At 42.3% G+C, this 27,296-nt stretch overlaps 1 protein-coding gene across 24 annotated transcripts in view; it reads right to left on the bottom strand.

Moving 5' to 3' along the window:
• MYO9A (myosin IXA) overlaps window positions 1–27,296 on the bottom strand; it is a 171,924-nt gene that overhangs the window by 143,237 nt on the left and 1,391 nt on the right. The window lies entirely within an intron of this gene.

Genomic DNA, 27,296 nt, shown 5'->3' with positions numbered 1-27,296 from the left:
CTGAGGGAGGTCAAAGCAGTGTTAATGAAGTTAATTGGTTGTGGTCTCCCATGCCCTGCTGCACTTGAGCCTGGCACACCTTGTGCATGCAGCCGGCTTTTCTGAAGCATTTTGGAGAAAATAATGCAATGAAATATGCATCCTAAGGTAATTAGCATATATCAGGGAGAAAGGTTCTCTTTATGACAACCATTCCAGCAGGCTGTTGTATTAGCTATTACATGACTTGAAAAATTACTATTTTTGCATTTACACATAAAAAAATTAAATGGGAACATGAAAAAAATGACACAAAGTTTGTACTTTGCCACCCATTAATACTTGCTGTAGGCAATATTTTAATTAAAGGCCTTTCGAGTCGCTACATGCTTACATTTACAGGTGAACATGTAAAAATGATGCTACACTTCAGTCATTTATACATTTTGCCTATTACAAACTCCTGGGAACACTCTGGCCAAAAATTCATGGACTCTGCATGCCTATGAAAGGAAACATTTATGGCATTTGAAGTCAATACAGAATCATGGAATGGTGTGAGTTGGAAAAGGTTTTAGAGCTCATCTCATTCCACCCCTGCCATGGCCAGGGACCCCTTCCACTAGCCCAGGCTACTCCAAGCCCTGTCCAGCCTGGCCCTGGACACTTCCAGGGATCCAGGGGCAGCCACAGCTGCTCTGAGCACCCTGTGCCAGGGCCTGCCCACCCTCCCAGCCAGGAATTCCTTCCCAATATCCCATCTATCCCTGCCCTCTGGCAGTGGGAGCCATTTCCCCCTTGTCCTGTCATTCCAAAGTCCCTCCCGAGCTCTCCTGGAGCCTCTTCAGGCCCTGGAAGGGGCTCTGAGCTCTCCCTGGAGCCTTCTCTTCCCCAGGTGAGCAACCCCAGCTCTCCCAGCCTGGCTCCAGCCCTCTGACCATATACTTTCAGCCTAGTATTTTCTATATCCTTTTCCATGTTTAAATGAAGATTCTTCTCAAATTAATTCTGATTGCTGAATTTACTCAATTTTACTACACTAACATAATTTTATTTCCAACATAAAAAAGCACAATCTCCAAACATGGTTACAAATTAATTACATTACTTGGGCTCTCCTACATAACAAAATCAATTACTAGTTTCCAAGGGCAAGACTCAGAGTGTCCTGATAAAACTGACACTAATCATCTGATTATTAGAAAGTTGACAGAAAAAGACTAAAACTTTGATTGCCAATTAGGCTTTGTACAGACTCCAAACATGTAAATACTGGTTGACTTTCACATTCTATGTGATCTTTTGCTACATGATCACAGTTTAGTACACATTCAGAAAGACCAGCCTCAATATGTTCGTTTTCAGGGACAGCATTAGCAGCACGTGGCAAAAATCCAAAACAAACTGTCCACTGGAAGCATCCGAAGCCGGCATAAATAATCTGTGACAGCTAAAGCCTGAAATCATGTGCAGAGTTTGCCAAATACCGAGTGATTTGGAAAAAACAGGGATCAGTGTCAGCATTGAGGCTGCTAAAGGGGCAATTCTGGAAGCAAAGTTCACTGAGTTTATTATAACATTCCCTAAGCTGGCAAAGGACTACAGAAACAGGGAAGCTTTCTCCCCATTCCCAATCCTCCTCCCAGTCCTCAGGGTTCCATTCTCAGGACAGCCTGGATTTATCCATCTACCAGCACCTCCCAACACACACCGTGCAGGGCAGTAATTCCTGGTACAGACAAACTTATAAAATCTGATAAAGAAACTGCCAGTCCAAACATACTTCACTGCTTAATCTGAATCTATGGGCACAAGAGCTCTCTGGATGTTTCTCCTGCAGCAGCCTTCAGCCCCGTGCTGCTGGTACCCAAAATAAGACCTTGGTGACACCAAAACTGACACCAGACCAACACATCCGTGCCAGCAACACACAGGAGGAATACCCAGGTGGAAGCTCAACTTCTCGGTTGTCATTGCACCATCTCACATGTCAGTTTCTTTCACAATCTGCATAACACGTAACCCTCTCCTTTTATCATCTTGCTTTCCCATGCTGTGTTTTTCCCTTCCCACTGTTTGCTGATGGGAGAGAAATATAATTATTGCCACTTAATCACTTATGTGGGCACCTCTCAAAGAACCTCGTGTGCAAGTGCAGGAGGAGGTGGTACCCAAAACACAGATTTATGCACCCAGGTATCTGGTGTGGGGAAGGTGCAAGGTGCAAAATTTCTCTAAAATTATTTTCATCCAAAAGAATGAAAGTTCTGTCACAGGAGAAGTGAGATTTGGAAGCATTACAGAGATCTCAGAATGGTTTCTTTTGGAAGAGACCTTTAAAGGTCATCTAGTCCAACCCTCCTGCAATGAGCAGGGATGTCCTCAATTTGATTTGTAATCACAATTCAAATTTACTTCTTAAAGGATAATAAGCTTGGATAGGAGAAAAAAATACCCATTAGCACTCAAGGACTGTCCACATATAAAAGAAAGGTCTTTTGGCTGAATTTCAGAGCAGTTTATTTGGACTGAGGAACCTAAGCAAGATGCCAAAGGAGTGAGACAACTTCAATTAGAACAGAAAATGAAAGCAGAAGTGAAGACATTCCCAGAAGCTCTGCAGCAACACAGAACCCTGCTGCACTGAGCCAAAACAAAACTCCACAGGCACCAGCAGTGAAGACACACAGGTGATGAATGGCAGCAACATCCCAATAACACATCTGACTGTTTCGGGAGGTTCTTTCCTCTCCCCTTAAAATTCTCCTTTGCTAAACTTGCTTTGTCTTGCTCGGAGTTCAGGGCAAATGTGAGCGAACCTAAAAAAAGTTGGTGTCCTTTCACTTCATGCAAACCCAAGTTTTGAGTTAAACCTCCTCGATGTCCCCAGGCCAAATGAGATTTGTAAACTGGGGTTTGGCTGTTGTTATCAAAAGCCATAAGAAAAGGAGTATCAACCATCCTGCCTCAAGCAGAAGGTAGTATCTCTGGAAGTGAAGATACCTGTACAGCCAGAGATGCCTCCTCAGCCTCCAAGGGGGATTCCCAGAACACAAAAGAAGCAGTGACACAGCACACCCTATGTAAATCATTTCCAAAGACCTACAGTTGCCCACACTGGAACTAAAATTGTTTGCAAGTGTTCTCTAAGTTGTTCCTGAGCTTATCAGCCTCTTCCATGGCCTGAAAAATTTGAGACAAGTCATATCACACTGGTTTTCCCTGTGTCTTTCAGTTTTACTCAGCACTTAAAGCAACTCTGTTGCCTCCTTGTCTGTTCACTTCTATAGTTGGGGATGACATTTGAGTTTCAGTTTGGCACCTGGGAACTCATTGCTGGGCACCAGAGGTGATTCCTCCTCTCTTTCAGAGATGGGCTTGGATCCCCCATACTTTAATCAGACATTAAGAAGTGCATGGATACATAAAGCACCTCAGTGGACAATAATCCCTTCCAGAGCCCAGAATCACCTTGTCTTTAGGTTTTGGTAGTTTCCTATGGCATGACAATCACTTAGTGGTTCCTTTTCTTCTAAAACTGGAAGTGGGTGAGGATGTTGCTATCTAACACATCCTTGCTGATGCATCTCCTGTGGAAATTTCTCAGCTGCTACCAGACCTTTCAGCTGAGACAAAATGAAAATGGGAAGAAAAAAAAACCCTCCAAAAACCCAAATCCAAAAAAACAACTAAAAAAAGTACAAGAAAAGCTATTGTGAAACTAGTTGCTTCTAAAATGTTACACACATTTCTGATGAAGCAGGAACTGAATTAGGATGTGAATAACAATAAGGATCACTTATTCTTTCCCTTGAGGTCAAAGCACTTTCTGTGCAGAAATGAATCAGCATCCAAGGAATTAACCTGGACAAGGCAGTGAATGAACTGAATGAATCCTGCCTCACCAGCTAGAGCTGCTACCAAAGGCACAGATCCATCATCTGTGGTGCCAAATAAATGAAAATTAAATAAAGGAGCTACAAGAAGGCTTGGTGAGATCTTGACTGAGGCAGCTGCACAGGAGAAATGACTTCCATCTTCACTTCCATCACAGCATCTCTGCATGATGCAGGGAAACTCAAATAAATGGTGCAAAGAAAATCCTACCCCAGATCGTTCCTCTGTCTTGATTTCTCAGTCCTCTCAGATTTGAGTCACTGAATCTTGACTTCTGGAAGCACTTCTGTTCTCCCAATACATGCCCCTACAAAGAGAATGGGATCCCCTTGGCCTTTTTTTTTTTGCTTTTTTGCCAGAAACCAACAAATTAGTAATATAAAAAATAAAATTTAAAGAAACAAAAGGAATTGCTGGATCCTCTCTCAGGCTGCAATGGTAGCAATGGTAGTACCTGTTTAAGTTAATTTGCTGCTCCCATATTCCCTATATGACTAATGAGAGCTGTCAGAAAATGGCAAGGATTAACAAAAAGGCAGAGACTAAGGAAGAGCCTGGTGTATCCTGAGTGTTTTGAGTCCTGCAGAGAAACAAATCCTTGCTACATATTGCTTTGCTGCTTCTAATGACTAATGAAGTAGTCACTGGCCAGAGGTGAAACAACCCTGTTCCAAACACCAAGAAAAATCTTTTATAAAACTGATAGAATTACATTTACAGCCCCTTCAGGTTTTCCTGGATTAACTCCAGGCTCCAGCATCATCTTCGGACACAACATCCCTCACCAACACAGTAATTCTGTTCACACGAACGGCCAAAATATCAGATTTTTCCAACCTGACTGGTTGGATTTGCTCCTCACAGGTGGACACAGAGCAGTCCAGCCTAGGAAATCCAACTGGAAACAAATCTGGAGCTGATATCCCAAACACACACATCACTGTCAAATCCCACAGTGATGCAGGCACAGAGCAGAGCCAGCAAGCACAGAGACAGCTGCAGAAACTGTAAACGGACTCAGGACTCCCTTTTAGCTCTACAGTCTTCTGCCCAGCTATTTATATTTTGGTTTGCAACTAAAATTTCACATGTAGAGCCTGAAAACCAGCAGCACTTACAATAAAAACAGTTTTCAAGCTGTTAAAAATGAAGGATATGAAGTGTAAGCAATGTTGCCAAGGACTAAAGGAATTCACACCCAGGAGCATCTTCCAGCCCCAAAATAGCTGCAGAAAATACCTTCTGAGAACTCAGGAATTACACCAGCGATAAGGACAAGGTGCTTCTATGCTAGAGGAGCTCAAGAGCTTCAGAGAACAAAACCTGGGGACATCAAGGATTCCTTCTCTTCCTAATGCAGAGCTGCAGGCAGTAGGGGCAGCCTGAGGACTGCTGAGATGAAAAGGAAGCTCACTGAAGGATGTGGAGGCACTCCAGGACCACTTCCAGCTCCAAGAAGCACCACACTTGAGATAACAGCTGAGAAAAAGGCAGAGAGATTTACAGAAGCACCAAGAATTGCACAAATACATTGTGCTGGTACCTAAATGCCACTGAATCGCTGCATTTGGAAGTTTTCGAAGATAACAGAAATAAAGGGCAGCTCATTAAAGGAAAATTTATTTTTATGTTATCACCAAGAAATTATTTCTCACCTTTCTGATGAAGTGGCAGAGTATTTTGAATATTGCCATATATATTAGATAGATAGATAGATAGATAGATAGATAGATCCATATCAACTACACACGTCAATATACTGATATATTTACCAGTATATAGACCCATGACAAAGGATTTTGTTGGGTTAAAGAATCATGTCCTCCCTTAGATCCTCAACATGGATCTTTCCTCAGCATTTTCTGTCCTTGGGGAACTCAACCCACTTCCAGCACAAGCCAAGACAAACACCAACACCTCTCAGCCTTGCTCACTGTGGAGTCCATGGACACAGGAAAATAAACATTAAATCACTATGGAAGTGATGATACCTGCGTTGTATTTCCTTAAAAATATAAAATTAGGGACAATTTACATAAGTGAATGTCACTATGTTATTTTTGAATACTAGGTCAAATAATAATTACTAATTTCAGATGTTTTTCCTGTAGTGTGAGAAGCTTTGATTTTATTATGAAGAAGATAATTCAGCTTAGGAGCAAAGTCAAATTTCAGTGCAATAGCACCAGGAGAAGATGTAATAATGTGGTTACTGATGCTCTTTCTCCCTTTCCTCATTTTATGGAGGATTATGGACCATGACCGAGAGCAAGGAAGGGATGGTTTTAAAGCCTGCTCACAAAACACTCTTTTTGGCAAACAGTCCATTTCAAATAAAACTTTCTAGTGTTCTCTACACAATTTTATTGCATTTCCCAAGAATTATTACCTGTGACCCACCAACACAAACCCATGAGCTTTCTCTTCTGCCAAGACGATTCCAACTTTCCTCCTGATAGGACATTTACTGTTCAAGATCAAAATGAACCATACAAATTAACTCTGGCTGGGCAGCAGACAAATCCCATTTTTTCCCATTTTAAGTAGACCATTCCTGTTAATGAGCAAGAGTTTAAAAGGCTGATTCTCCGATTTTTCAGCTCGGTCTCCTACTTCTTAAGCAACGCCACAATCCAGCTTTTATCAAGCATCTGAATTTTATCAAGCATCTAAAGTAATTTTTGGGAGTCCATAATCTTACAGTGCCATGTGCCCCTGTGGCTGCTGGTCTCTTCTGCTACAAGTCAGAATTTTCCCAAAAAAATAACTGAAGCTTCCACTCCAGCCCATCCTCATTCTTTTAAACCCTCCTTAAAGACAGGAACTTAAACCCTCAACTAACTTCACCCTTCAGCTGCCTCTCGTCCTTGCACCTCCTTCCCGTTTTCCACGGGCAATGAAATCATTTCCCCACAGAGAATCATCTTCTCTGCATTCAATGAAGGTCAGCCCTCAGCAGCAGGAGCTGCAGTGTCATCAGGAAATCAAGAGACTGCTCCTGGCTGGATTTAGTTTCATATTAAGTAAGAGGTGATGCCATTTGTTATCTGTCCCCTCTCCACGTTCAGTGTCTCAAGCAGCTTAGTGATATTTAATCATCTAAAGATTTTATCAGAAAAACAGAAATAACTTATAAATAATTAATATATTTTAGGGAGTTGATCTCTGTAGCCAGACTGTACAGGTACCTTCTACTCCTTTAAACCAAGCAGCTCAAAATCCTCCAAAATTAGTGTTTCTTTTCAATGCAGAACACTGAAAATCCTGTAGCACCAACATGAAAGCATTGTGGTCCATGCAGGAGCAAGATTCTATTATCCAGAGACTGATTTAAGGCTCGAAGTAACCTACAGATTCTCTGCACAGTCTATGCAGCACAAGTCTTAGAGCACTAAGAACTGTGCTGTCAAAGATCAAAGGGAAAAGAATATTAAAACTGTACTGCCAGATCTGGCTTACTTACCTTACAAAGGAAAAAAAAAATTTAAAAAAAAACCCAACCAAACAAACAAACAAAAAAACCAAAACAAAAAAAAACCAACCAAACAAAAAAAAAATCCACCCCAAACAAAAAAAGACACCAAACAGGATGAGTCATACTTTAAACAAGACTTTGAGCAACTAGTTATGAGGAAAAAAAATAGTCTTTTTCCTCTAAAGGTCATATTTATAAAAAATATTCAGCCCACAGATGATGATAATTTACAAGCAAGAGCAGGAATAGGATGCTGGATTTAAATGAACCACAAACCAATATATTCTATCTGAAAATTAAACTGTCAGGCAAATGCCACAACACAAGAGTGGCTTTTAAACTTGAGGAAGAGTGTTCTGAAAGCATCAGGACTAGAAACCAAAAACAAAAGCTGCCTCACAATGCGAGAAGTAGTAAAAAATCCCTTGAATTACAGCTGACAGCTCCACTAAAAATAGTTCTTGGCAGCTACCTGAAAAACAGGCTTTGTAGTTCCTTGAAAACATTGATATCAGACAGAGAAGCAAAAAGAACAAACCAAAAAAAAGCAGGAGCTAATCCTGCTTAAATGAAATATTTCCCTTGTCCCAAGTTCCTCTCCAGCTCTCCTGGAGCCCCTTCAGGCCCTGGCAGGGGCTCTGAGCTCTCCTGGAGCCTTCTCCTCTCCAGGTGAGCACCCCCAGCTCTCCCAGCCTGGCTCCAGAGGGGCTCCAGCCCTGGAGCAGCTCTGTGACCCCTCCGGACTGGCTCCAGCAGCTCCACGTCCTGCTGCTTTTGCAGGCAGCTCTGCAGGTGGGGTCCCAGCTGATCAGAATGTGAAGCCCTGGACAAGCAAAATTCAGCTCCTCCTTAAGGTCCTCACTGATGGATCAGATGGATCACTTTCCTGATGGATCAGATACACTGACTGGAGGCAGTAGAAATTCAGAGATGCTTGATGACTAGCATCAGGGAAACAATAAATCCATTAGGAATGTCATCATTCACCTTTTTAAAATTAAGTAAGCACTAAATTATCAAGTATCTACATCAGATGCTCTGACCCAGCATTTTGCTGTAATAAACACTTATTTTATGGTGCCTCTGGGTTATTTAAAGCTGTTTCTGTGGGCTCCCACACTTTGTCTAATTGTACATCACTGATAGGATTAGGAGGAAAGCATGCCTGATTTCCAAACCTCATAAACAGGTACATCCCTACAACCACCCAACACAAAGAAGGACAGATAGAACCTACAAACAAGGACAAAGATGACACTGAGAAACAAGGACATGCACAGACAGTGCATTTAATTTGAATCTTCCTTGTTTGGGGCAAAAGCTGGAACAATACCACAGCAGGGATCAGGATGACATTCTGCACTTGAGTAAGAGCTTCCACCTCTCCCAACCAAGCTACAGCTCGACACAAACTTGGGGAGCAGACAAATGTGGCTGTGGAGAAAATAAAATTTGAAAGCACATTCTGGAAAATAAAATTATTTTATAAATCACTGTATATATCCAATAAGGTAGCAATTAAATAAATTGAGATAACAGTCTGTATCTCATTATATTCTCTGCGAAAAAAACGCATCTCATCTGGAAGCTGAAGATCTGGTTTCCTGAGAGACTAAGCAGCAAAAATTGAAATATTCACTGGACTGGCAGCAGAATGATTTCAATGCTCCAGTGAGTACAAGTTAAACCTGAGCATATTCAAACCAGCACGATGGATTTGCTTTTTATCTGTACTTTCATGTGTCCTCCCTTGTCTTTAGGACTATTCTTCCACCCAGAGTATCATGTTGGGGGTGACCTTTCCAATTTTTTCCACTGGCAGGCATGATTTCTCATTAGGATAGAGCACTGCTTTGAAAAAGAAATTCTGATCTGGTCCATCCTCAAAAAGGGAAGACTGAAACAAAGGGAAAACAAACGTCCCCAGAGCATAGAGCAGAGAGAGAGGTCAGGCATCCTCAGATGGCTGAAGAAATTAGATGACAGATTGCAGCAGCCCAGTATTAAACATCTCCAAGATAATTCCCCATCCCAAGCAAACCATCACAGGGAGAAAGAGAAGCTCCTCTAAGCCAGGTCTGCCAGACTGCTTCTCTGACATCTGTTCCTGCATTTTCCACAGGCCGCTCCCAAAGCGGCTCCAGTGACGGATTTGCCCTAATTGCAGGCAGCAGATAATCGCCCTTATCCTGAAACAGGGTGCCCAGTGCAATGTGAAAACATCTCCTTCCCAACTCCTGTGCTCATTTCCTACAAAACCTGTTCTAAATCTAAAGTCTCCCACGGGACACCTTGGCTTTGAACATGTCTGAGGTGATTCCATAATTACTGAAGGAGTATAAGCTTCGGTTGCTGGGTTATTCCCAGAGAAAGTCATGGGGCCCTCTCACCTTTTACTTTCCACCACGTGCCAACCTGTCCATCCCAATTTTTTTCTTCCATGTTCAAGCAAAAGCAGAAGCTCCTCCTTCCCACAAAACGCACAGAGCTCCCTATCTTAGCGCAGAAAGCCATCGATTACATATGACACAGGAGGTGAGATACAAACAACCCTGCTAAAACTGCAGCACGTTTGGGTTTTAAGCCTCTTCCTTAATAAAAAATATTAAGTATATTTTGGATTTTCTGTGCCATCAGTAAAGAAAAAGACAATTCTGCAATGAGCAAACTCACAGTGAGGAACTGGTTATAAACATAATCCTTATGTTTCTTGAAGCTCTTTAAAAATTATTATGAGCAACCAAATAGCTTCCACAAACTTGAAACAATTCCTAAACCTGGCATCCCCACCTTTGGGAGGGGACAGGACACAGCCAAGGTCAGCCATGCATTATCTGGAGAAACTGAAACACGACGCTGATCCTGGTGGAACAGGCTCAGGTGACAAAAGCGGCTTCATTTCCACCTTCTATTTCCATGAAGGACAACTGAGATGGGAATGACAGGCCCTCCAGATATCCAGATCTCAGTGTTTTTTCACAAGCACATCTTCACTTAGAAAATACATGGATTTCTCCAACACATTTAGGAGAATCCAACACTGATCACAAAAGAGAACCCATACTTTGTGCCACACTAAAATACAATGTTATATCACAAACCTCTCCCTGAAGTTCACAAGCACCTTCCAAAATCCTGCCTAAAAGTATTACACCATTTACTTTTCTCAAGCTATTAAATCTTTAATTCATATTCACTAAATTGCAAATAATCCAGGTGAAATATTTCCTGTGCATGTGTCTTATCTTTTTCATACTCAAAGGATTTATTTCAAAACATTCATCTCCCCAACTTCCAACACACTTCTAAGTTCCCCAGGAATCATTTTATGTAAAGCAGAAGTTTGGGGAGGGGTTCAGTAAATCCTTTTAACCAAACGCTTTCAGATTATGACAAATTATTCCACTGGCATGAAGCCAGTACAACTCTCCACAGCAGAAAAAGAGGTCGGGCAAATCCAATAACGAGTATTTAAAAAGACAAGTCAACATTCAATTTTCTCGCTGGAGGCAAAGCAAGGTCATTATGGAACAGGGAGGGGTGGGGAGGCAAAATGGACATTCAGCAATAAAATAATAAAAAAAACCAAACAAGAATATTCAACCTATTGGGTTTTGGAATTACTTCCACTCCATTTCACTGGCAGAATTAGAAACATTAGGACAGCGGGCTGCCACAACAGGCAGGTGCCTGGGGCCATGACATCCAACAATCCATCCCCTCTCCCTTCACCCCGCAGCCATCGGAGTGTCTGGAGCAGATGCCACCTCTCAGCTCTCATCAGGCACAGGGAGACACAGCGTGGGTCCGACGTGCCCAGAAGCTCCTGGGATTAGCTGCTGGCATGAGCACAGCGGGAAGAATGTGCAGGTGGGTCACCCCTGTAAATTTCAAAATACACCAAGGAAAAATTCAAAGTGCCCCAGAAAGGAATTGATGACACAGGGATCTCAGCAGAAAGGTTTGGAGGAGTTGTCTTGGTTTGTCAGACGAATGCCAGGTTATCTTTCAGACAGGACCAAAACAGACCTGATTTCTTTACCATCACTGATATTCTCAGTGTTTATGTTTATGTCTGAGACATAAAATGATAAAAAATATTCTTTCTGTTCGAAATAGGCCAATGCTCATGTATCACCCTATAAAATTCTGTCCCCAGTATACCAAGTCCACCTATATAATGAGCACAGGAATCACAGACCACAGAACAGAAACCAGAATTTAACTGACTGCTCAGGACAGAAAACTTGTATTCTACCCTATGCTATCTTTCATCCTCAGTTAAAAGTCCCTTCCTGCAGAAAAACAGCCTAGGATTGTTATCCCTGTCTGTAACCCTGACTGCAGGCAGAAAGCAAACCCAAGTTTCCCAGATATGTAAGTACATAAATGTGCTTGTGCTGTCGCTGTTTGGGGTCTGACAGACACAGGGGAACCCATTTGTTCTACTCCTGCTTGTCCTTGCTGACTTTACACCTGAGCCTCAAGGATTTTCCACTTTCCTTGAGCCTTTCCAAGGAAGCCTGAGGTAAAACTCATCAGCAATTTGACTTAAATATCCTTAGCCATGACCTTTACAGGATGATCAGGCTTGAAGGGTAATTTTTTTAATGAATTAGGGCTTTTGGTTGTTATCCTTTTTAAAGCATGTTTCTCTGAAATAGAGATTTGGGAATTTTTTAAATTTTTTTTTTATTTTAATTTTAAGTGAAAGATGACCAAGCTCCTTTTCCTCACATTCTATAACCTGCTGTTTTGGGATTCCCCCCATCAAAAGTCACCCCAGGCTCCCAAGTTGCCATGAGGAAAGTACATGCTGCATCTCCATCTTCCAAACTGCTACCACTGAAGGGATTCACTGATTTATCATCTAACCATTGGCATCCCTCCTTGCAAGTCTCCCTTATCACCTTTATCCCTGTATCACTTAGAATCCAGCCACAGTCCTCAAATCAACTGGGTAGAGGTTTCAGTCTCAATAGCATAAAATACAGCAACAGATTTGATGGAATAAAGCTGCTCCCAAGTGATTAGAAAATCCCAGAATTGTTTGGGTTGGAAGGGACCTTTGAGATCATCTCATTCCAACCCCATCATGAGCAGGGACACCATCCATTACACACCATCCCTTTTTAATTGTTCAATCTCTTTTATAAAGCCAATTATCAGCAGACATATTTTCAAAACATTCTTCCCTACTACAACCATGAATTCATCATTTATATTAAAGGACATAATTTCTACAAAAGCAGTAAAAATAAGTGTTCTCGCCGCACTGTTTTGTCAAGTTAAAAAATATGGCATTCTGGTTTGCATTCATTCTGTCTTCATTAATCATTAAAAAAAACAAACTTTAGTTTAAAAAACCCAAACCCTATGGAAGTGTGTGCAAGGAAGAGATTTCCTAGCCTCAATTACCAAATAATCCAACTGAGTGTTTTTCCCTCCGAACTTCAGTCACATCTGTAGTCCAAGGACAACCTGTTCACGTCTAACACAAATCAATTGAAACAAACTTTGCCCAAAGACAGTGGTAACACAGATTTGTTTAATGAAGGTTTCTGCTTTTTTAGTACCATCCAGATGCTTTGAATTTGTAGCTTCAGTGCATTGCTCCAGTAATTTGGGTAAATCAGTGAAGCCTTGGCAGCCATTTGCAATTGCAGCTGAGTTTGTTCTTCATAATTTGTTAGAGGAAAAAATCCCAAAAGAGATTGGGCTTTCTCTGAGTACGCAATTCAGTTTTATAATTTACATTAAGTACTTAGCTAGGGGGATTTGAGCAGGAGAGATCCTCAATCCCCCAAATTCATCACGATATTTACATTCCTACATTCCCCAATAATTAATGTTATGGAAATGATGGTTGCTTTTTAAAGTTAACATCCCACTAGCAGCACAGGGCGTTAAGTCAGTCTAATAAACATTCCAGAGTGAGTACATGATCTCCTTGTCCTCGAGTTTGTCCTTCCTGACTCCTCTAAAAGACAACAGGAGACGGAACCTTCAGAAAGTCATCAAGACTTCAATGAGACATGTGTGGCTCCCCCTGTACCTGAAAAGCAGAGCACATCTTGGCATCACACAGGAAAGTAAATTATAACCACATAATTATCCCTCCAGAACGCCTTGAAGAACATATGGCATGGAAATGAAACTGCCTGAAATGGATTAACTCGGCTGCATGATGAGATCCACAGAAGGGAGCGTGAAAAAAACATTTCAAAATGCATTCAGTGTAGGATCCCACAGCTAGGCACATTCATCATCCGGATAAGGTAATGACACCAGGAAATGAGCTAAGTAAATCCAAGATTGAAGTTTCATTTTCTGAAGTGCATCTGTTTGGCTCATATTCCCCTGAACCTCATCGTTCAGCCAATGCTGGGTCTCATCTCAGACGCAAAAGATGCAAGAACATAAATCACAACAGCTCCTCCAATAAGTAGCCATGGCAAACATGTTTTTAATTTGATTTTATAAAAAAATTAACTGCATCCCAGCAGGTCCTTGCCACAGCTCTCCATGAAATCTCCTTTCAGGTTATCCTTTACTGGCAGGTTCAGAGATTTTTTGGGTGGTGTGCCGAGGGAAGTTAAACCAGCTGGTTTTTTAGAAGAAAATGAGAAGCACTGGATTGAGCCAAAAATTTCACAGGGACGGCACGTTCCTGCAGAGGAGGTCACATCCTCTAACACTCCTTCTCTGTGATCATCTGGGCACTGCTTTCTATGTTTGGGAATGAGGAAAGCCAAATGAGGTGGGCTTACCATGGAGACAACCAGCCAACTGAAAACATTTCTAGGGATGGCGAGTATTTTAATTCATGTGCCAACATCATGAATAGCTGGCCAAAACTCTAGTTGAACATATCCATGGTGTGTGACTCTGACTTTGGATTACGCTGGTAGAAAAGGGGTTAACTTGTCCAAATGAGTCTAGTGGATGCCCATCACACCAACCACCAGAAATCCTGTCAGGCTGAGACACCTACAAAGCACTGGACATCGAGGTTTAGGGGAGTTTACAAAGGAGGGCATTCATGGTCTCCATGCCTGAGGGCTCTGCTCACCAGTTCAGGTTGAAGGTGAACAACCCAGGCAGATGATTACTGGACCAAGACCAACCAGATGCTAGGAAGTTTTAGCCCCATGAGTTCTGCTGGCAAATATTCACAGGAGCACAAATGGGAGGAAGAACCAAGAAAGACCCAGACACACAGAAGCTTTCAAAATTAACATATGGTTTTTTATGATGTGTTCAAATTGAATTTTGAATTGTCTCCACCAAAAACATGCAAGTTGATGACTACTTCATACGTCCCACTTGACTGCAAACGCTGATTAGGACTGATTTTGTCCAACTACAGCCTCCTACATCCCCCTCCCCTCTCTCTCAATATCCCATTATGTCTCCAGGGTTTCCTTTTACTCCACACCAAAACCAGAACAAACGAAAGCACCATTATAAACCAACACAAAGAACGATTCCATCAGATGACCATCAAAGCCACCAGAAGGTCCATCAGGGCACTGAAAATATGAATTAGGAGAAATACAAAGCAGAGAAGGTCAGTTAGTAAGTTTATATAGAAATAGGATGAAGTGAGAATAGGCATTTCATCTCCAGTAAGATGATGAAGAACTTCAAAGAACTTTTTCAGATTAATCTTGAACATAGCCATGTCATGGGCTGACTTTGCAAGAGGTTAATAAAGGGGATCTCTCCAAGGGGTGTCCTGGTGTTATTTTGCAAAGAATTCTCCCATAATACAATGCTTCAACAGGAATTTTGTAAAAGGACAGGAAGAAACCTCCTCCATTTATTAACTCTACTGCCATCTCTATTCTAGTGCTCCCTGCCATCAGCTGCAAGACCATCTCTGGAAGCAATTTTCCCTCCACTTTTTTTACACAAAAAGCAAAAAAATCTTCATCATAATGACCAACACTCTGGAAAGTCACAAAGACACTTCAGAATAACCCAACTTAAGATAATTTTTATCTTCCCTCTTTCCAACACCAGCCACCTTCTGACACTTACCCTGTATGTCACTGAAGTTTTGAGGCTTGGGGCAGCTCAACTCACTCGTTCCTCCAGGATTGCAGGATGGACGAGAGGGCAACAATCTGCTTCTGACCCTTGCCATCCTCCTCCTCCTTCTTGCCAGGTCGCCAGATTGTGTAGGCGCCGAGGGAACAGACTGCACTTATTTCAACCATGGCGCTGAAGCCCTGGCCTGACGTGGGATCTGCCCACAGACACCGGATTCTTTACGTATTTTCTGCATGCACACCATAGGCAGCGCCAGAAATACCGGCCATGCAGGAAAACAGGAAAATATTTTATTCCTGGGCTAGGGAATAAGCCATCGATCTAAATGCGGCTTTGTTTAGGGGCAGGAGTACCCAGTCTCTGCAACAGGGGCAATTCAGAAATGCTGATAAGTCTATTTTCCATGCATAAATAACCTACGTTCAAGCCCAACTGCTTTATCTCAGGGAAGGATAAAGCCCTCGGTGGCAAGGCCCCAATATTTGTCTACTCACTTATCAAGCAGGAGCCTTATTACAAAGGCTAATTCAAGTGGAGATTAGATTTCCCGTATGAAGCAACGGACAATAACATCAGATATTCTTCAAACACCACCAAATAAGATTAATGAAGTGCTGCTGCCATGGGCTTTCACCTCAACAATGCCTCAAAAAAACCTCATCCTGGTAGTTCCAAACAAATCTTTCCAAGGGTTTCATCATATTTCAGTGCATAGACATCACCTCGCTTCAGCTGGTCAGCAGCAACTACAAATAGCCTGCAGGAAGCCACCGATTTCCTGAAAAGAGGGGTAACCGAGAATCATAGGAAACAGAGAAAATTAAAGCTGGGTCTAACGTCTTGAGTAGGCTGAGGAGGGAATAAAATACAGGAGCAGCAGCACTGAGCATGTTCAGACACCTGAATCCATGCAAAATTAAATGAGACTCTTAAAAATCACAGAGCTAACAAAGAATTACCTCCTTCAGCACATCATACCCAGGGCAGTGGCTTTCTCTAGGCAGCTCTCACATACAACCACCTACAGGCAACCATCTAAAATCTTAATTAGAAATAAACCAAACTACATCCACCGAGTGCATCACAAGTTGCAATACTTTACATTTAAGTGCTCTCAGCTAAAAGGCTAACTCAAAAAATGAACAGCAAAACAGAACTCGATGATCAGCGAAGCTTCATGTGCTCAACAGTTGCGCTGACTCATCAGACACAGGCAAAAAATCAACTCAGGGCTCTGCAGGAAACAATCTGAAATAAAAATGTCAATTTGATGACTGTACCAAAAAGAGTAGGGAGCTTGGTTTTAAAATGTCCTAAATTGTGACAAAATATTGCACAACAAAAAGGAGGGAAAGCACAGACTGACAGGCAGACAGCAGGTGAAAAAAATGAGAAAAACTGCTGAAACATAAGTATTGTAGCAGCCCTCCAAAACTCCAGGGACTGCAGGAGATAGACACAGAACAAGGAGGTGATATGAAAACCATAACCCCATCTGTGTGCTGCGGATGTCACACGCATGGAATAACCACAAGGACAGGAACGTGTACGTGAAACGGAAGCAAAAGAGGAATCAGAGCAATCTGGTATTTAGAATGTCACTGTATAAATTAAAAACTGAGGGGAATAAATCCCTCTCAAAAAAAAAAAAAAAAAAAAAAAAAAAAAAAAAAAAAAAAAAAGTTAAAGCTCCCTTTCCAGGCGCTTATCCCAGCTGGCAGAGCAGCTTCTCGCTCTGATCTGTGAAAGACAATTTTGACCTGCCAGGACATTGCAGCAGAAGTCAGTGTTTTACATGATTTTATTGCTCTTCTCTTGCATCCCAATATATCCTCACTGCATTAACTTTGCGTTTTTAATCTGTACTCTGAGGCCCTCGCTCATGTAGAATTCTAGATCACTATCAAGAGGTTGATTCCTCTGCCAGCTCAGGATGCTCATCTCCAATTCCAACATATTCAGGAATGGGAAAAAAAAAAATAAAGAAAAAAAGGAAAACTACTACTTTTCATGATATTCCAAGAGTCTCCTGCCAGACATTTGAAAGAAACATCCTCTAAATACTTATACATCCCTTTCACATTCTCTGCAGCTTTTCTCTCCCCTACATGACACGTACAAATGAGGAATATCCCACAGCCAAGGCTGTAGGTGTGCCTACACCTCCTTGATGGACCCTATGGATCCATCTCAAACAGTAGAATTGTTCACAGCTTCACAAGAGACCTGGGACTGTAATTTGGGCACATAGACAATACAATAAAAAGGTAGAAAAAGCCTAAAAATATTATTTAACATTGTAAATAATTTCTAAAATAATATTAGAAACCTACAAAACATTTGACAGTACCCTTCAATTGGAAAAAAAAATCCTTAAAAATAAAAGTACAGCTCATGAAGGCGTTCCCACATCAAACCACCAGTGACATCCTGCAGGCTCTCCTAGGTCCTGGTGGCACAATCCTAAACTTGGTGGAGCTGCTCACAGTCTTTGCTCTAAATAACAAAAAAGTTAGTCTTTCAAAGATTTAGAGCTAAGCTGGTCGAACCAAAAAAAGAGTGAGAAGTGTTTTGTTATCAGTTTTACCAGAAGAACGAAGGAGAGGAAGGCAGGAGTCTCTCTGCACCATAGCCCTGAGCTATGAGAGCACCTCTACCTATGCCCTCAGGAAAAATAAAACTAAAAATTTCCTTCCTAGCTGAAGAATTTCCTAACTGCCATACTAAGCCCCTGCATATCAGCTCTGCCCAAGAAACCAGAAGTGAACAAACTGTTCTGCTGGTTGTGTCATTGACCTCAAAGGGCCTTTCCCAGCCCATCCCCAGCTGGGCAGCACCCTCTGGACAGGCACGTGCCTTGGTCAAGGCTGAAACCCTTCTTACCCTCAGCATGAATTCATCAAACTTATCACCAATTTCCTTGAGATTTGGGAGCATCTCACCACCTTCCGTACATCGAGGCATCCCAGGACCAGAAAAACAGCCCATGCTCCAGGAAGATCCTGGTTCAGCTCCAGCCTGGAAGCACGGGCTGCTCCTTTGATGCCCTGCCAGTGGTGGCCTCCACTGAGGAAGCCCAGGATGAGTCATGCCACCGGCAGAAGGAACTTGCCAATCTGGATTGGAACACTCAGATGAAACTAGGGGGTTTTTCTGCCTGCTCTGCCATGTCCCTTTGTGCACAGCAGCTCCCGGTACCTGCACGCTGCCAGGCAGGTGATCCGGCAGAGGGGAAGCAAATGGACTTGGGAGACATGGGGAGGGTCTGCCAATCACGGCTTTGCCCTAAGAACTGAGGCAAGAGGGTGCTATGGGACTGAAAGGATCATTTGGGAAGCTTTTCTGGACTATAAAGGCTCTTCCAGTTTTTCACTGACTTGCATGAATTCCAGTTGGTATTGGGGTTTATTGCTTTCCACATCTGCAGAGCTCTGAGCCCAGAGCTTGCACCGTGTCTGCACCACATATTCACATAGTGTGTCCTCTAATCTGAATTGCCTTGTATGTAAATCCAGGGAAAAAAACTTTTAAACCCATAATACAGCTCCAAGAAAAAGTTTAGCCCTAGTAGCTTCTCTGACAAGGGATAAAACACCTACGAAACTGATCCATGTTACGTGTACAAAGATGCAGGTAGTCTTTTTATGAAAATATAACATTCTGAGCATTAAAGAATTAAAATTAATTCCTTTTCCCCACAAAATCCATTTTAACCAGTGAAGGGGCAAGGTATTTCTTTGCTTCATTCACTACCTCAACCTACTTCAAGCCAAAAGCATATTAAAGAATAAAAGCAGTAGAGACATCTCCTCTGTCTTTTCAGCTCAATTTGGCAATTCTGGCAATAAAACTCCTAATTCAACATGTTCTTTACTTAAAACTGAAACTGCAGGACATCTGTGGTAGCTGCTGATCTCGCTGTGCACCAAAGCATTTCAAGTCTCACTCTGTGCCTCTTTAACGTTGGGGTTTAGTTTTTTTTTTTATCTCTCCAGCCCAACCTCTAATTTAAAGGAAACTGTGCTGGATGCTCTAATTGACCCCGTTCTCTTCCTTCCCCAGTTTGTCTCTATAATTAGCCCTTCCCAGTGAAGGGAATCAGCAGCAAGACCTTTCCAAGCCCCACCCTGCAGACCACAGCGACTGCCTCATTTTGTTCTTGCCCAAAAATCAACAGCTTCAGGACAACAGAAGGTTTAAGAATTGGGGGGGGGGGGGGGGGGGGGGGGAAAGCAAAATCCGATGTGTATTGATAGTTTTTCAGCATGTTACAGTGAGTGAAGCAGGTAACCCAAAATTTCACCTGCAACACGAATCCCACAGCAGTACTTTGTAACATGAGTAAAATACTTGTTTCTCTCAAACTAACACACAGTTGTACAGCTGTCCACCCCAAATTCACCCACCCAAGACTTCCCCTGTGGATCTCAGCACATGCACCAAACACAGAATTTCAATCTCCACTAAGGCACCAGAAGGCCCCACACCTTTTTTCTTGAGGAATTAAAAGGCATGTTGAGAATGAGGAAAGGAAATGCATTAAAAAATACTCTTATCGGTGAGCAAATGCCACCACAGAGGTTTTACTTCCCTACTTGCCTCTACAATAGGTGATTCCTACCAGGTGACTGGAGATAGGGGTATTTTTAGGTATTAAGGGGAAAAAAAAAGAAAGGGAACAAAAAAACCTACCACACCAGCAGCAAAAAAAACCCTAAAGCCAAAACAATCTGCCAAAACCCAGTTCAGGTCCAGATTTCAGAGGTGCTGGTGCTGCTCCTGAGGAAGATGCCCACCAGGACAAGCATCTGAAGGTCTACTAGTGTGCACCAGGTCCCTAAGTCACTATTTTCTGCTCAATTCTCCCACTTGACTTTGCAGCTTTTACAATATTTTTAGACCCACATTACATGGGGCCGCATTACATTAGAAACCAAACATGTTGAATTTTTTTATGATTTTAGTGATTAATTTCCCAGACTGACATTTTCTTCAAATCCACCAACATCATTAGCTAAGAATTATCCCAGCAGTCCTGAGTTCCAGCCTCACAATGCACACCAACACACATACTTGTGTAACAATCTGGAATTCCAACATTTAGAAAATTAAACTGCAGCTGGCAGGAGTCTCACTAATAACAGCAGCACCTGAACCTGTAATGATCCTTCACCTAAGGAAAATAGTTCAAGTTTTTTGAATACCTGCCCACTTGCAGCCCCTGAAGAGCATACCTGAAAAGAAAGTATGTAGATTAATGCTCACAAAACAGAAAAGAAAGTTGACCCAGCCCTACAAAAACAGAAAAAAAACCCAACACCTTTCTCAGCACAGAAGATAGTTGCTGCTCAGAGGAAGAAAAACTTCAAAATACACAGAAAACTGCACCCAAACCATTGTAAATCTATGTCTTTGGGGTTTAATTTCCAATTATTCTTCTGAGATATTCTCTCAAGGATTCCACTTTTATTAAAAATAGACTCAACACGAGACAAAAGGTCACAATGTCCCCACTACATAGTCTGAACCGTGAATATCAGACTGAGCTACTTTCAGAATGAGTTTTCAAATGAGTTTTGTCTGCAACTGAAAACATTTCACACCGGGTCACTCCTTAGACTGCAACAACTGCATTAAACATCTCATTTGGCTTTTGCTCCTCAGGTTTCACATCTTCCCCAACAAAACAAAAATTAAACCAGCCTTCAAACAGCTGAGCTGCCAAGAAAAAAAAACAGGAGAAAACCCCTAATGTTGCTAAAACCAAGCCAGCAAACCCTGGGTGAGATTCATATCTTCCCTCTGTGAGAACAGGAATATACTCTAGCAGGGATTTTCTTTTTTTTCCCCTTGTTTCAGCAAAGAATTTAGGTAAGAAAATGAATTTGCAATCCCTCAGAAATGGACCTTTGTGCTCATTTTTTCTCCTTACCCCATTTGCTGGAAGTGCTCCTTTATATATATATATATATATATATATATATATATATATATATATATATATATACACACATACATACATACATATCTTTCTCCTCTTATTTATTGTATTGTTCACCACACGAGTAGTGATAGCTCTAGAGGGGTATTTCAATCACAGAAATGAAGAAACATGCATAAAACAGCTGAACTCAGAAACAAAACCCTGGAAAGCAGCAGCTCCTACCTGGAATTACAAAGAGATTGGAGCCTGGAACAATGCACAAGTTCCTATCTTTTTCCACAAAACTGGTGGGGCAAGGAACAGGCAATGGCTGCCAAGTCATCCTTCTTGGCAAGTTATTTCATAAAGATAGAAGAAGAAATACTGCTACCAATGTTTATTAATGCTAATAAATTCCTTAATCAAATCCCTTTGCATTGCAGTGAGATCAGAGATGCATTTGGATAAGGGAACACTCGTTTTGAAACAAGTGCTCTGACAAGTCATGGTGCACTTGGCAACACCTGGAGTCGAGCGAGGTTAAGCAGTGAGCAGCAAAAGGATTTGTGGATTCATCCAGTTCTCCCTGCAGACTCCTCCGTTGCTTTTGGTAAAGTTCATTCTCTTCATAGCTGAGAAAAACTCTTAAGATTCCTCCTTATCTGCTGCAGGCACCTCAAACCTGACCTCTGCTCTGCATTGTCCTCCTATCTGCCTGCCTACCTAGCAGGCAGGGTGCAGTGCCTCCGGATAAGATTATCCGCAGCGCTGGCCGCTCCGGCTGTCCTGGCGGGGAACGCCAGCGCCTGCCTGTGCAGGTTATTTGTGCCACATTTGGCCGGGAAGGAGGAAAGCCAGAGAGTGCCCTCGTTGCTCAGCCAGACGTTTCGCCACACTCCGCAAATGTGGGGCCCGAATCCCAAGGGAGGCGCCTGGGCCGCCGCATCCCTTGGCAGCAGGGCTGGATCTTTATTTTCGGATGAAAAGAAGCAAAAGAAACCGTGGCTCTGTTTTTAAACATCTCTCCAAATCTCTTTGTTGAGCTGGAGTGATTCAGCCATCCTTGCCACCACCAGCAGCAACAAATTCCACATAATGATGCCCCATTTATGAAGCAATTGGTGAATTAAGGAGCGGAGACCGGCTCTTCTGCACTCAAAGAAATCCCCACAAGGGTTATTTACCCACGTAATGTCCCTCTTCCAAAAAACCCATTTATTTCAAAAAATCATTACAAATTGCTCAGCACTGTTTTAATCAAGCACATTTCTAATGATCCACTGCAGTCTTTTTGTCTTTTTTTTTTTTTTTTTTTTTTTTTTTTTTTTTTCCCTAATGGGACCACATTCCTTAACAATTAAATCATTTACTAATTCCTCCCCGGGGAGGTTGTCCTGTGCACCCAATGAGCACAAACCAACCCAACAGTTTATAGACAAGTGCCATAAAAGTTTAAATGGTAACATTTAGGAGAATTTTTACTTTGGTCTATGTATTTATGTGAAGTATGAAAAGACAGTAGAGTTACGGAAGCCTACTAAAGTAAATATTTTCAGCTAACTTATTTTAAGTTCATCCCTCAAAACCAACCATGTAGATGCTGAATACAATAAAAGAATTCTTGGCGGCCTATCAAAAACGTTCACAGTCTGAGCTGGTTTTAAAGCTCAGGTTTTCCAAAGATGGATCTATCCTGATTAAACATTGCTCTTCTGTCAGTGCTCAGCCATGATGCAGCATATCCAGGATCCTCTACCTTTTTAAAGGTCATACTTCACAACAAATTGAAGACAGTCCAATGAATTTTGATGAAAAAACAGCACAGAGGCTGTCAGATTATCTGTGCTTGATGGATAAAAGCCAAGACCTGGAACGGGCATCTGAAGAGTAACTCTAGGATTCGAGGTCATCTGGGGGATGCCAGAAGTGATTCAAGGTGAAAGACCAGCAAATAGGACTCAAAAATTACATTGAAACACACATATTTTGGCTACTTTTACATTTAAAGGGGATAACCAAGTAATTTGTTTATTTTAAATTACATTTTTCCTTTGCTACTTCATGTAGCATCCAAGTGGGACAGTTCCCTGCTCTGCTCCCTACTGCTCCTAACAGGGATTTGCAGCAACTCCTGCAAGCCACAGGGATAGAAACCCTGAAAAAGAAAGACATTCTTTCCAAGAGAAGCTGAGCAGACTGTTGGAACCACCAAAACTACCAGGGTTGCAAGAGTCCAGTCCCTCCCCTCAAAGGGGACCACCAACACATGGAGCCAGCCCATCCCTAGGGCTCTTAACACCAATAGGGATTTCATAAACTTCCTCCATGACCTGGAAGAGATCTTTAAAAGCACACCACAACCCAACAGAGAGATGACAGGAGACCACAGCAGATCTATGCCTGCATGTTGTTTTAAGTCAGGCATGTCGCTGCAAAAAAAAAGCAACATATTTCTGTAGGTGAGTGAGAGCTTGGATGAGACACAGTTGGCTGAGCTCCCCATGTGATGATCTCACATCAACAGAGAAAGGATGCAATTAAGGAATATCAATATTCCCTGGGAGGATATAGAGATGGATCTCAAAGGGTCCAAGCAAACTTCAAGTTTGTATCTGAGTGCTTAATACAGAGACAGCACAGGTATCTATAGCCAGACCTGGACACACTGTATCTGCCCAGGATAAACTGCCTGCCTCATCAGCTCCTGTAGCTCCCATCTTCCTTGTTTTCCATGAGGGCATCGACATGACCTGCCCTCACTGCGGTCCTATTGCAGCACCACGGTATTTCCACTCCCCAGCTGCATCTCCCTTAGCAAAAAAATCTGCCTGGCTGGATACCACACTCTGTCTCTTCATGAGGCTCTTGGCAAAACTCTAAAAAAGGGCTGACAAAAAACACCAACAGAACCCAAAACTATGACCCATGGCTTTGTCTAGGTTAGGCACAGTGTGAACAACCAAAGACGTATGATAACAAAGAGACATCTCGTCCCTCCCCAAAGGGATGCACATTTCCACAGGTACTTGTGAAAAAGGAATCCATAGATTCCTCCCCACAGACAGAATAATGCTACCACAAGGTCTAACAAAATTGCAAGTCTTGGTAATAGTTTAAAAATAGACACAAAAATTAGTTCAACTCTAGAAATCCAGGTTCAGCAGCCTTCCCTCCTGAATTTTCGTATTTTCTGAGGTCAGGTGGTTTGCTGAGTTCCTCTTTTAAAAGTTTAATTCCAAGACACAGAGGTTAAGACATTGACACAATCACAGGAGTGAGACTTACATATCACCATGGTGTTCAACCTGTCAAACACAGCTCGAGATTTCATATTAAAGAGTCAAACAAAGAAAACAAAGACTATTCCATTTCCCTTTTTTCCTGTTTTTATCCATTATCTGGCAAGAGTTTCACGTGTTTGGTTTCTATAGTCTCAACTCTGACCACCTGTGCCTTCACACATAAACCCAAAGCCTATGGAAAAATTTGGCCCGTGTAGAACAAAAATAAAATTCCACAAAAACAATCTCAATTCAAATGATTCACAGATATCCTATCAGCAGCATTGTGTCCTTAGAATTCCATAAGAATCCCAGCCACCTAACCTGAAAACACAGCAGAGTATTTTTGCTGCATGAAACCCAAATTATTACCAAGCTTCTCCCCAGAGCAGAGAAGCACCCAGACACATCCCAAATGTCCAATGCTACCGCTTTTGTCCAAAGGAATGTTAGAGAAAGTCTCCAATTTGCAAACTTGAGCCGTGATCCTTTAAATATTTATGCTCATGTTTACTTTGTCGAGAGGGGAGAAATCCCGTTCACTTGAGAGGAAGTGAAGCAAACGTCGGCACGCAGGACAAAGCCTGAGAAATTCAGATGCTGTTTTAAACCTCAGCACAAAAACCACACCATGTTCCAAAGCTGAAACCTGCACCCAGCCCATCCCAGGGAGCCAGAGTCCAGGGCCAGGCTGGGAGCTTCATCAGCAACACAACAAACATGCCTTCAGCCCCGGTGCTTCGCGTGCAAGTGGGAAAGAACACAAATTCCCTTTTATTTACAAACCGAGGGGACGCAGGAATTTCTGAAATCAAGTTTGACCGGCTAAGATGCTTCCAGTGGTTCAACAACCTTGTTTGCTCCCTCATAAATGTATTTTTAAGGGACTTGAGTTCAAAAGTTGCAGGGTTTAGAGCAAGAACTAGAATTGAGCAGAAAACAGCCACACTATGCTCACCAAAATCAACCAACCCAAACGACTTTAGAAACTCTCTGGTCACACTTGAATGACAGAATCCCAGACTGGTTTAGGCTGGAAGGGACCTTAAAAGCTGATCTTGTTCCACCCTCTGCCATGGGCAGGGACACCTTCCACTATCCCAGGATGCTACAAGCCCTTTCCATCCTGGCCTAGAATACTTCCAGTGATGGGGCAGCCACAGCTTCTCTGTGCCAGGGCCACCACGCTCTCAGCCAGCCATTTATTCCCAATATCCCATCTAACCCAAATCTCTGGCAGCAGAAAGCCATTCCCCCTGGTCCTGGCACAACAGCTCCTGAAGAAGAGTCCCTCTCCAGCTTCCTTGTATACTCCATTCAGGCACTGAAAGTTTGCTCCTGGTTTCCCCAGATTTGAGGTATTTAAGCTCCAGGACTACAGGACAAGTGTGGTCCCAAGCCTGTGATGGAGAACCCTGGTGCTCCTTGCCAGCTTGGTGGTGCCAAGCTGTAAAACCAGTGGAGGGACCAGCACTGTCCCTGTGCTCCCCAAACTCCCCCTGTTGACTTGCAGGCATGTGAAGGAGTGATCTGTTCTTCCATCAGAATACTGTTCTCCCAGAAATCAAGCAGGGGCTGAGGATTTCAAGTCCAGCCACATCTTGACACGAACTAAATTAAGGCTGCACAGGTAACTTGGGTTTCACACTTCCCAAGTGCCCGACCTCAGGTGCTTCACATTCTCAGGGGTTTTCCTGTAAACCTGATCAATGCTCACAAAACACGCCATAAACATCCCAGATACAAATAATTTAGGCATAAAGCATTCAGATTTGCCTGGCAAAGGATCCCAAAGGTTGGACTGTCTGAATGGTTCAGTACCAGTGTCTGTGAAAGATGCTGTAACAGTAGTGGTCATCAGACATTTGATACTTTGAACCTTAAAATGCAGTTTCCCCATCCAAAATGAGAAGGAAAAAAAAGGTTAAAATGTGGAGTTTATAAATCATAACAGGAGTAGTGGGTGCACAGAACAAAAACTTCACAAAACAGATCTACATTTTAAATATACGATGAATTCCAATATAGCCTTTTCCAAGTGCTGCTGATGAATACCAGGCCTTTCAACACAGAGGAAAAATCTCTAAAGCCACACAGATTTACGCACTGATCACAATAAATACATAAATAAATAAAAAATAAATATGAAGTTGCACCATCATCGATAGCCCAGGAAACAAAAGCTTATTAGTTGTGCGCTGGGGCTGCTGAATTACCTTCCCTGCCATCAGCAACCTGACTGACAGCTTCCAAAATGGTCTTGGGAATCAAAAATTACAGGAGGGAGGGCAAAGACTGGGACAGCCTTAGTGAGGGGAAAAGGCATGGAAAAGCCTCTTTTAATTAAATAAAATGTTAAAATAAGAAAAGTCATTGAAATTGGTGAGTTTACTCAAGGAAGTAGGGGAAATAGGGTGAGGGGCTGAAAAGATGATGCTCTTGAGGGATAACGCAGACTCTGACCTAGCCGGAGTTTATGGATAAGCTCAGATTTGTAAGGTCATGCTTAAGGATTCATAGCCCATCACCTCAGCATCCACGCACCTCTCCACGGGAACACAACGCTCCCCTGTCATTTCCTAGCAGTCCCACGGAAAAAGAGTCAGGAAAGCACTTGTGCCGGCCAGAAACCCAATTCTGCACCTAGCAATCTATTTACAGAGCGATTTATTACAGCACTTGGTTA

This window comes from Cyanistes caeruleus, chromosome 13, assembly GCF_971803275.1.
Source record: "Cyanistes caeruleus chromosome 13, bCyaCae1.hap1.1, whole genome shotgun sequence".
Taxonomy (NCBI): domain Eukaryota; kingdom Metazoa; phylum Chordata; class Aves; order Passeriformes; family Paridae; genus Cyanistes; species Cyanistes caeruleus.
This window is presented reverse-complemented; position numbering and strand designations above follow the sequence as displayed.